Below are 10,151 nucleotides of genomic sequence, written 5' to 3' on the forward strand. Positions count from 1 at the left end.
ATCTCCTACTTATCAAATTTTAATATATTAGCTTGAAAATTATGAAATCCAACACATTGTTCTTTCTATATGACACAAATGGATCACACTTCGTCATGCAATAGTAAAATCTTTCTACTAAATGCAAATGTCTTGCAGATAAACAAGATTTTAAGTAGCATGGTTGTTTAAAAAATAATTCAAGTTTGGAATACATACTCATGGAAGATTACACAATAAACTTTTTAATTTTATTGTCTCTAATATTTTTTTGAAAACTCCTTTGAACTATTCATAACAGAGACCTAGCATATCTAGAGTTACATGGGCACACAATAGTTTTTGTTCAGTGTTTCGAATGCAGATCAATCATGCTCTCTTTATGTAGTGCTAAAATCTCTTTTCTTCTCCATGATCATGTCTTACAGGTAAGTTATACTTTAGAAAGCATACCTTGTTTTAATAAAAAAATGGTAGGTTTGAGAGAGATGTGAATGGAACACTATACAACAAGGGTTACGTGTAGCTCTAGTCCTTGTGTATGTTGAGTAGGTCTAAGTTTCATATGGTGAGGTAGGTCTAAGGTGTATTTTTGAATGACATTGGAAGTTGTTATTCTTTAAAAAAAAACTCAAATGGTAAATTCCAAACCATGATGAGTTTGTCATAGTTAATGGGCTTGTAAACAAGTAAGAGTGTGAGAGAGTAGTGAAGGAGAATGAAGAGAATTTATGATAGATAAAGATTAAAAATGGACGTTAATGAGGTGGGGTTAAAGTTGGATCCTATTGCTCCTATTAACCCAAATCAGTAAGATTGGTGATTTCAAAGGAGGATATAGGAGTTTCTTAAAGTTTACAAATGCAGATTGTAGAGACCTAGTTGCTCATGTCCCAAATCTATAAAAATGTTGATTCACCCAACTACATGTTGCAATGAAGAAGATGAAGCATTTTATTTTGATGATAATCATGATAATGAATCTATGTATAATGATGTTGCTAACTATGATTTTGATCCTAGAGAGATGTAATTAGAGTATTAAGAAGCCAAAAATCAATGTCAAAGGTAGAGTCCTCAAAGAGGCCTTCTGGGCTAGGATAAGGGAGGTTTTGTTGATGAACCTATTGGAAATTATGAGATGAAGGGACTTCATGCTCTTCTTGAAGCTGTGGAGAATCCCCTTAATCAGAATTCTAAGTCTTGTACAAGGATAGCAATTCTTATAGATGTGGATTTAAATGAGCTAGAAGGATGTTGGGATGTTGGGATTTGGGTTTAACTATGAGGAACTTCCAGAGTTATATTAAATACTTCACCTACCTTAGAGTTTATCTTATGTGCCACAAATCCTTTGAGGGAGCCTACTCAAAAATGGTAGCATATAATTGTCAGTAACAAATCTTGTTAATTGTCTGAAAAAAGCACCTTTTAGCCAAGTTTTGATAAGAGAAAAAAATTGGGTAGAAAAGCGGGGTAGCATCTTATATTCATCTAAATTTTTGATCTATGAAGGATTTCATCCACAATATTGTTGAAACATTGATTCATATTACATAAAGAGAAAAAAAAGATTATATATGCTTGGAGCCCGCCCTTCCTCTAGATTTATCTTTCTATATACCCCTAATCTGTAAGGGTCACAACCCTTGGACAAAATTGGGTAGAAAAGTTGGGTAGCATCTTATATTCATCAAAACTTTTGATCTATGAGGTATTTCATCCTCAAGATTGTTAAAACATTGATTTATATTACATAAAGGGAAAAAAGATTATATCCACTCGAAGCCCACCCTTCCTCTAGATTTATCTTTCTATATACCCCTAATCTATAAGGGTTGCAACCCTTGGGATGCCTCTTGATTGTTTAATAGTTTAGTTAATAATTATTTTTTATTTGAAGGAGATTTACTTTTTCAAGAAATTACTTCATTATAAATTTTAACAATGGATTGCTTTCAGACTTGAACAAACCTCCAAGATCATCCATTTGAGGCATATCAATATCGTGTCCAGTTGGATGATTGGGATCTATGCATTTGGGCTTGGGGAAAAGAGATTGATTTAGCATTATTTCACTTCATAGAACTATTACTAGCATTGTTTATTTGTATCAGAAGTTTATTCTAGTGACATTTCATTATTGCTAAGTTTTAGTTTTAAACTATCACGTGAGTTTCATATTGTAAAAAATAAACAAATGAATCTAGAGAGATTATACAAAAAATGCTCAATTCTAATGTTGAAATAGTGAAAAGCATCATTAGACCCCAAGAGGTATGATGCCACTTAAGCTTGCACATAAAACTAGCTGCCTAGATTAAATGTAGAAATTAAATGGTGGTAAAAACACTGACATAAAAATTCAAACCAATAAAAGTTATTCACAAATTTAACATAATAAGAAAAAGGATGTCCAAATAAAATCCTAATAATTGATTCTGATCGAACAAATTCAGCCAATTAATTGAAAAAAAATTAGAGAGAAAACATAAAGCATGATGAAGACTACTAATTAAAGTCAATTCTAGCCATCATAGGTTGGAAATGCAAGATGACACTTCATCTTCCTTACCAACCTCAAACCTCATCCTATATGAACCTGGTTAAAATAAAATTTAAAAAAAACTCATGAAAGTATAACTCGTAAGGTCTCTTTTCATTTGACTAATTTTTAGCTCATGTTTGGAATGGTTAGAGGGTTGAGAAGAGTTATTTTTCTACAATTACCATTTATACTTTATGCTATTCATATATAACATTACTTAGGTTTCTTTTTTGGGATTTGCATGTAAGTTTACACTAATTTTTCAAGTATGAGTTACTAGTGGATTTCATATACGAATTTAGAGTCTTTGGATAGGACACTTGAGACTATTGTGTAAATGTTTTCCTCGAATCAAGTTAAAAACTCAAACTCTGAACCATCTCAAAAGCTAAGAAATCTTATATTATGCTAAACTCAAATTTATGAAACATGCCAATATAGAAACGGTAGAATTCATCTTGATAGGAGTGTTGCATATGGTTAAATGTCATATAGGACATGACATACATAGATAAGTGCCAAAACCTAAAATTTGGAGAGATGCAAAATTACTATTACAAATGCAACCAAAAAACCTTTTTATATGACTATGTTTACAATGATTCACCATCATTTTTGTTGTTGGTCTAAAAAATGTAGTCTATCCCACCATTGACTTTATGAGTGTCTTGTAGTAGAATGATTCTTTCATCTGGACACTCTTATGGATCTCTTTCATGTTGAATACTCCTATTTTATACCATGATTTTTGGAGTTGGCATTACAATTATATGGCACAATTAACCTTGTTGGGGATTTTCTTTTTAAATATAAACCCTCTTGAACCTAGAATAATGCTTCAAAAAGTGATCTGATGAAATAAATAATCTAGTTCTTCATCCCAATTTCCTATCTCTTCTATCTACTATTATAACCATTAATTGGCCAAAGATTCTGGAGGTTAATAAGAACATGGTATGTGTAAATTATGCATCAAAGATCTAACTTGGACTATTGGACTCACATGCCTATAGTCCAACATCATCAAATGTAATTTTAAGTTCAGATAATCAATAAGAGACTAATGAGGTTGGCCACACTTACTAGAAACTCTATATTATATTCAAATAATTATGAATATAACATGTTAGAAACTTTGTTAGAGCCCTTAATAGCATGAATTCTCCTTCTAAGGTAAAAGGGGCCGAAAATTTAACATGAAAAAATTGAAAGTTCATAACTTTAGCTATAGTGTATAGAAGTATTGTATAACACTAGATTCTAAATCCAAAGGTAAAAGTGAAAAATATGATATGAAAGATATGTAGATTCATGAATCCTAGCAACATTGTATAGTCATATTTCATAACAATTGATTCCCTTTCCCTCTTCTATAAAAAAAGAGATGATTAATGTAAAAATGTATTGTGCGTAGCTACTGGCAACATTGTGTAGTTTTTTTCTATAACAATCAATTATTTCTCTCCTATAGGGAGGTTCATAGCTCCTAGCAAAGTTGTATAGGATCATTGTGTAGCATTGGATTCCATCTCCCTCCATAAGTTTAAAAAGGTTGCTAATTAATCTAATAAAATAGATTTTCCCATTTTAGAGAGAGGACAAATCTACAACATCTATGATAAGTTGAATAACAACCTATTGCAAATTTAAATTGTTCTCATCTTTGTGCTATACAAAAATATGAGGAAATCAAACTAATGTTTTAGTTTATCAAGTGTAGGAAGGGCTTCAATACTTACCTCAAAAAAATTCCAAAAAGAGTTGAAGGAATCTTTTTGATGGGTTGCCTTGCATTGCCATTAAGAAACACAGTCTAATTTTCCTACTATGCAAAAACCACTACTCCATGAGACCATATCACAGTAAATACAACTAAAAGGTTTTAGCTATATGGTTACTTCTGTCTGGCTCTATACTGTCTACTTTGATGCCATTGTTTACCAAGGTGCCATGCTCAATGACCAAAAAACCTTGGGCTTGAAACCCTCAAGATACTAGAGCACAAAGAAAACACCAATAGCCTTTGCTCACATAGCTCCTCTTTGCATTTACATTTTCTTCCCTTGCTCAATCTATGAATGAAACCCTCAAGAGACCAAAGCACAAAGCGAACACTAATAGCCTCTACTCACACAACTCCTCTTTGCATTTGCATTTGCCACCCTTGCTCAACCTATGAATGAATGAATTTTTATTTTTGTACCTGTGAATGAATGAAGCTTTTTATTTTTTTGTTATAGCATTGAGTTGGTCAAAATTCAACTTGGGAAAACATAGGTTGGTCAAAATTTTGACCAAGTTGGCTATAGAATTTTTATTTTTGACCAACACAAGAATGAAATGGAAAAAAATGAAATGATAGCTTTGGTCCAAAATTTTGGTAGAAAAAAAGTACAAATGTACTAGGATCTCCTCATAATGCCTTAGATGGAAAGACTCCTTTTGAGGCATGGTGCACCGAAAAACCAGTTGTGAAACACTTCAAAGTATTTGGTTGTCTAGCATGGGCAAACATATCTTCAAGGGAATGCAAGGCACCACCACCAAGGCCTTGTACTTTCATTGGATACGATGATAGTGTTAAGGCATATAGACTTATGGAGCCTGAGACTCATGAGATCTTCATAGAGAGGAATGTTTACTTTGAGGAAAGTTCACCTAGCTTATCCTCTAATCCTCTCCATACTTCATACATTGTGGAAACTGATAGTGACAACAATGATAGTGATTCAATAGATACAGATGTGTGGGGTCCTATTGACAGTTTCAGTAAGAGGTCATAGCATCAGCACATTCCACATCCATACATTGTTGTAGTGATAGGTCAATGCAAATCAAAACAACAGGGTACACCTTGTCTTCCAGCTCCAACATCAAGGGATGACTACATTTCAGATACTTTGGGTTTGTTTGTGGAGTCATACATAGCAGATTTAGGAGACATCATTGATGATATACATCTTCTCTTTGATGAAGAAGATCTTTCTTTAGTTGTTGTGAGGGGCCACTCTAACCCTCTTCTCCATTTTCTACATGATCAATCTTTTGAGTTTGATATGATTGTGGATCCTTATGTATAGCAGTTGTAGGAGGTCTTTTTATCATTCAAGGAGACATATGGTTCTTTGGGATAGGTTCTACACCCATTCTTGCTAGATCCAACATTGTTCTTTTCAGTAGCATTGGAGGGGGCGATTATTAGTATTGACATAGGGACAGTTGAGTAGGTTCTAGAGACACCATTCATCATCGAGATTCTTACTACACATAGGGGAAGCTTCTAATTTGTACCTATCATATTTTTTCTTCCAAAGGGGAGGAACATTATTCAACAACCCTAGATTGGCTTCTACATTGGAGCAACTATCACTGATTGACATTCTACATTTGGGGGTGGGGGGTGGTGTACCTTGTCTCCTTTCTTCTTCTTTTTTATGGGAGGGACCTTTTCCTCTATTGGGATTGTGTTCTTCTCATACTTCTTTATTGTATATACTTGATGTATGTCATAATGGAGGGGTCTTGATTACTCCATCCATCCATGCATCTTGATTTTTCATCTCTCTTTTTGGGGGAGGGTTTTTCCCATGAGGTTTTCCCTCTTTTTCCACTTTATGAGAGTTTTCATTGCATTTTGTTCATGGGTACCTAACATGGCCTAGTAGCTAGGACCCATCATGCATTTTTATTCTAGCTTTCATAATCTTAAGTACATTCCCCTAAGTTGCACTTAAGGTAGGGGGTGTTGGTGTAAATAAGAATTTACTTATTACACTTTAATTATGTTTACTTAGGTCAATGCATTATTTTATTATTTATTAGTTTGACACCTAGGAGTTTGCATACTCTTATGAGTTGTAATGTTGACAACACTGGAGTAAGCAACTCTAATTCATTATATGGTGTCTACAACACTAGAGTTTGCTTAATTAACTAAGTTGTCATGTAGACAACATAGTTATATTTACTCTTATTTTAGCACATGGTGTCTACAACATAATTTTACGTACTACACCTTTGTAGGCTTATCCTTTCATCATCACACTAACTCCTGTGCTTAATGGAGGATAATCCACTCTTGGTGGAAATGTGCCTTGTTGTGAGACTTATCAGTGATCTGACTCCTAGACATTCTAGAAGCATTCTAGAGGCCTTTATATTCAGGCACTCCTAGTATGTATGTAGATGACATTACATCAATTTAGTTGATATTGTTATTCTAATCATACTCTTTTGCTCCATTCTTGTGCTTATGCTTGAGTTCCTTGATCTTGGGTGAATTTTTCCCTAAGGAAAATTCTTACAAATGTCTCTTTACTGCCACCAGTTCATTTGATAGCTTTTGAATCAATTCATCAAATAAGGTGGTATTACTTGAACCTCCCTTGGCTTGGAGTTCCCTTTTCCACTTCCTAGTAGATATCAAATCATCTTCAAATTTGACTACTTTCTTTTGTGCATCTGATAAATTTGTGGGATGAGACCTTCTTAAATCATAATTGATGTTTGGTGGCATTGCACTTATAAATAATGTTTTCAAATTGCCAACAATAGGTCTATTAGCTGCCGAGATCCTACTACTGATCTTATTAAAAGTTGCAATGAAGTCCCTCATACTCATGGTGGATTGTTTTTTAATGGATGTCAAACGTGTTAACAAGACATGTTCATCTTCTGCGATCTTGAACCTTGTTTCGAAGGCCATTCCTCATTGTATCCCAATTGGTGATTGAGCCATCATCTAGATGATAAAACCAATCTATTGCACTTTTCATCAAGATCTCTACAAATAGTCTTACAACAAAATCTTCATGATCAACCCCTAAGATGTGAGCAGCTGCAAAAAAGGCTTTAATATGCTCATCTATAGTAACTTTCCCATCACCTAAAAAATTAGAGAAATTCTTCCTTGAACTAGATGGGAGTGGGTGATAAGCCATCAGTACTAATGAATTTTTTGCTACAACCCAAGGAGCAACCATAATTGTTCTAGCAAGCTATGGCAAAAAATTGACAACTGGGGGAGCAGTAACTCTATGAAAGGCCAATACTTGGTAAGTAGTATGTGAAGAGATTGGATTTCTAACAAGAAAAGGTAGTTTTCTCTAACTTTTCTTTTCACCTTTTCGCTTAGGAATATCTAGGATGGGAAAACAAAGTTCTGTAAGCTTATAAAAAATTAGGTCTTTCCCCTTCTATTGTTTGGTACTTCTAAGGAACCTTGTTTGTTCCAAGGTGCTAGATTAATTATCTCTAAGCTTTACATCTTAACTATCATTCTACCCTTCATATTTCTCTCATCTAAACAACTCTTTCTAGTGCTTCTGCCCTAGATACTTCTTCTTCTAATATTTAGCTAGCATTCCTGTAATGCTCAACATTCCTCTGATTTCTCCAAAAAAATGTATTAAGAGATGAGATTATATCTTCTTAGTCATCTTGAAACCCAAGATTAGGTTGGAGTACTAGAAATATGCTTTCATAAGGTATTACCATTTTCCCTCATGTTAAAGGCTTATTTAGTCAAGCAACAGTTTGTTTCCCCAATAGAGTCACCAAAAATCTATTGGTAAACAAATTGTTCTTTCTAATTTTAACTCTTCAATGCCCTAATTTGTGAAAAACATTTGGTTACAATAGTTTGAAAGTCACTTCTGAAAAGACTTACATTCCTCTGAATTATTAGATATAGCTCCCTATTGCAAAATTTGCAATGAAATTTGTTTACTCCTAAATCTAAATAGGGTATGTTCTTAACCAAAGAATAGAAGAGCTAAACCCAATCAAACCTATACTAGATTTAACTCAAGTAAGAAATGTTATTTTGAAGATTGATTAAGTCTATGAACCTACACATCTTATGAACTTGTAGTTAATATATACTATGACTAACTGATCTATCTAGAAACTAAATTGGAGAGAGAGAGAGAGAGAGAGAGAGAGAGAGAGAGAGAGAGAGAGAGAGAGAGAGAGAGAGAGAGAGAGAGAGAGAGAGAGAGATTAAATTGAATGAAAACATCTAAAAGATCTCTTTGAAGTCTATAATGATAGTACTTATCACACTCATCTTGTTGTTTCAAAATAGAGGAATGGAGCTCTTTTTGTTCCTCATTTCAATCCAAAATAAAGAGAAAAACAAGCAATTAACAACTAATAGAAATAGCATTCAATTAACAAAATGGAATAGAAAATAATTGATATAGAAATAGCATTCAATTAACTCTACAACATCAAATACTTCACACCAAAAATTTGCCAACCTTTTATTAATCTTTCATTATCATAAATATGAGATTCTAAGACGACCATTACAATAGAAGTTCAATCGATTCATCTCCTCAAAAATGACAAATGGCAAGGATCCAGTTTGTCTATTACAATGATTTACATAACAAAAAAGGAAAGGAAGAATATGAATCACTTCACCTTCTTTCCTTTTTCTACCTTTGTTCTATAGGATTTGGCAACAATAATGATTGGAATTAGCTCTTCATGTTTATGGACGTGTATATTAGTGTATCTCAAGAGCCATTTAGAATACTCTTGTGCTAGATCTTTAAAAGTGCCCAACCTATCTTATAATCCTTCCATGGCCATGTGCACACATCCACCAAGCCTCTAAATCTTGGAGATACTATTCTAGTGACTAGATGCCATTCCTATTAGATCATCTATGAAATTGGAGAAATTTGTTTGCATGATAGTTACTCCAATGATTGCCTTTCCTTGCCCACTAGTCTGCAAGTCCATATGAAAACCTCTTAATAGTTCATAATCTCTATCATGCTCCTTTTTTACTTTGACTTTGATTTCTTTAAGTCCTTCTTCTACTACTATGATCATTTCAAATTTGAACTACATGCTTTGAAACTACTCAACTAGGGGCTCATCTCCTTTAGGTAAAATCTTTGCTTCAACAACCTCCTTTATCTTCATGTGAATGATCATCTTCAACAAGGAAATACAATCATCACTCTTGACTTTTTCTGCAGCCAAGGTGGATCTATTTGATGATATGTTTTATTTCTCTATTTCCAATATTAATATGGCATTACCAATATGCTCTATAATGGAGAGTCCCTTTGTCTTGATCTTCTTGCTCCACTCTCTACCGATTTTCCCATAATGTTTATCTTCTTAGAGTTGGGAGATAAGTGTCTAGACATCTACAGTGGTGGGATCTCTAGTATTGGGCATCCTAGATATGCTTGCCAAAGGGGTGACTAATTTCCTTATGAAACTATTAAATTCCTATATTTATGCTTTCATCCAGACCTTTGACAACTTAAGGCTTTCTAGTTGTCCTTCAATCACCTCATTTGTGGACTTCCACAAGTTGACTTTGGTATCATGTTTGGCTTCCCTAAGATCTACTAAATGCATGGTGAAATCATCTATAGTCATGTCTTCAATCCTTTTTTCTTTAGTAGGTTTGGCTATCTCCATTGTTAAATGCCCTATTTTAGGGTCTTACCTAAGGATAAAAAATGGCTTTTGTTTCTTAACCTTAGTCAATACAGATCCAGAATGAACAACAAGGGATAAGGTATCCTTGTTGGGAGCACCTTCATCCTTCCTCTTTCTCTTCCTATCTTGAGTATCTTCCAACCATGAATCTGTGCCT

Source organism: Cupressus sempervirens, chromosome 6 (assembly GCF_028749045.1).
Source record: "Cupressus sempervirens isolate cs-2001-9-10 chromosome 6, ASM2874904v1, whole genome shotgun sequence".
Taxonomy (NCBI): Eukaryota; Viridiplantae; Streptophyta; class Pinopsida; order Cupressales; family Cupressaceae; genus Cupressus; species Cupressus sempervirens.